The sequence below is a fragment of the Phoca vitulina genome, unplaced genomic scaffold (genome assembly GCF_004348235.1).
Source record: "Phoca vitulina isolate PV1807 unplaced genomic scaffold, GSC_HSeal_1.0 scaffold46, whole genome shotgun sequence".
NCBI classification, from domain to species: domain Eukaryota; kingdom Metazoa; phylum Chordata; class Mammalia; order Carnivora; family Phocidae; genus Phoca; species Phoca vitulina.
Window position 1 is genome coordinate 5,447,801 of NW_022589749.1, and position 2,458 is coordinate 5,450,258.

General features: G+C 41.0%; 1 pseudogene; it reads right to left on the reverse strand.

Annotated features, from left to right (window-relative positions):
• Positions 1-1,319: 1,319 nt before the first annotated feature.
• On the reverse strand, positions 1,320-2,127 carry LOC116648931 (annotated as a pseudogene).
• Between the last annotated feature and the right edge of the window lie 331 nt (positions 2,128-2,458).

A 2,458-nucleotide genomic window follows, 5' to 3' on the forward strand; every position in this document is an offset into this window, starting at 1 on the left:
ACTCAACACTCTAGAAGGGATAAATGAAGCCCTTCTTGTCTTCAGAACCAAGTCCAAACACGCAGTTTGTTACTGCAGATCTCTTATTGGCAAGTAGGTGAATGGATCTGTTGAAGAGGAGGGGTGGGTCTAGCCACTGAGATGCTGGTTGGGTCATGCCAGTCATGGGAACAGAGCCAGGGTCATGTTGTTGAACTCAAGAGGTGAAAATTGTCCAGGTGGACATCTCTTGCTGGAGGTCAGCAGTAGAACACTGATCTGCCCATCATAGTCCTGTTACTGTGAGGTGGATCTTGGCCAATTTTAAAGGTACAGCCTCCTCCCCACCTCCTTTCATTTCAATAGGATAAAATTCCTGATCACTTAACTCGCTTTATGCTCCTTTAAAAGCTTCTCTGCTGGAGCCACAAATCCTTCAAGAGCCACGCCAAATGGGGAACACCATCAGCTTGCTCTCTGCACAGGCCCTTGGTGGGCAGTAAATCAGTGTCCTTGGTTCACTCTGTTCTTAGAGCCAGAAATTGGACTTGTTTGCTGGAGATGGTGAATAGGCCAAGGGTTCTCTAGAGAGTGGATCTTCCCTGCAGAGAGTGGAGGGGGAATGTTTGGGGGCAGCTCGAGGGGTTAACTTGAAAACACTTGATCTCTTTCTCTATTTGATTCTGGGACCCAGGGGTATCTCCAATCCCCAGTAGTTGGTCAAGGGGGGGAAAAGAGAGGCTGGTCAGTATTCAGGGACTGGTCAGTCCCGGCAGGCTAGTGAAAGACAAGAACAGCCTAAGAACTGTGAAGGTGAGCAATATTAATGAGTATTCAAAAGACCTTGACAAAATATATTTGAAACTCTATATATTCCTGATGTAATCCATGTTTTTAAAATAAAAGTGAAAGAGCACAGACAAGCCAAGAGAAACAAAATATATATATATATGGATAATCCCTCTACCTAGACATAACATCATTAATATGTTGTGGTTGAGCCTTCCAATAATTTTATGCATAAATATATATGCTTTTTATTAAAATGGAGTTATACAATATATACCGTTGTATGGCCTGTCTTTCTCACTTAGCATTATGTCAGGACGCATTTCCTAGAAAATAAGTGGAGAATGACATCATCATTTTTGATTGTTACATAAGATTCCAATGGATGGATGGCCCGTGATTAAATAGTAATTTAACCAACTTACTATTGCTGACATTTAGGGCGTTTCTAATTTTTTTGCACTCCTGAATAACAGTGCAGTGGGCGTCCTTTTATGTCTCCCTTTCCATACATTTCTGCATATTTTTTTAAACATAACAAATAAAATTTGTTATCTGTCACCATGAAATGTCAGCATTTTCAACAGATTCTTGACTGGTGGCTCATCTCCATCAGCTCGTTCATGTTAACACTGGTCTCATCCCCAGTAGCTTTTCCAGAATGACTCCCTTCACTGTGCAGCTCCATGAGCTTTCCCAATTCAAACTTGGGCTCCCTTGGCATTTTTACTGTCCCAACAAAGACATCATGGAGTGGGTAAATAGACTGGCAAGCCTTTTCTATGTCTTTTCCAATGCCGTCTGGATTAACTTATTGGCCACTAATTTCAAGTCATTTGTCTGCAACTCTTGGGTCATGATTTCCATCATCTTCTTCTGAATTCAGTGGACCTGTTATACTGAGCGAAAGAGGGCTTCCAAATCTGATATTGTGTTTTGTAGCAAAACCAACACAAAATAGAGGAAGCAAATAACCATCGGTAGTCTTGACATCAACATGAGCTTCAGTCATGGTCCACCATTTTTTGACCACAGAGCACATTTTGTCACGGGTAGGATCCATGCCATGGAAATTAGTCAGGCAGTGTTAGCCCTGAATACCCTCAGGAATGAACTTGAATTTTCTAAATGCAACTTCATCGTTCTGCAGATCAGCAAGGCTCACTTCAAAAACACGACCCTCAAGGCCATTGGAAGTGATTTTGGTTCCTTGAGTTCTCGTGACTAGTGTTTTTCCAATATTTCTTATATTGAACCTATCTTTCATACCAATCTTTCTTAGAAAATGGATCAACCACTTTCTTCTTGCCTCCCTTTTTGCTGCCTCTCGTGAAGGCGCTGGTTCTTGCCAACCACCATGGAGCTGCTCAGGGAACTAAGAGGGCTCTGCATATTTCTTCATAATAAATTAATTTAAGTGGAATGTCTGAGCCGAAGGGTATGTGCCTTTTAATGATTTTTTTGGATAAACGTTGCCAAGGAGACTTTCAAAAAAATGGGTATTGGTTAAATTCTCACGAGAAGTATTTATGAGAAGACACCCTGATAGAAATTACTTTAAAAGCAATGTGTGCTTGTGACAAGGCAATCAAACAATACAGAACAATAAAGTGAAAGTTTTTGCTTTGATTTTCTTTCCTAGAGAAGATCATAGTTTGACTGTGCTCATATCAGATGCCAATTCCTATCC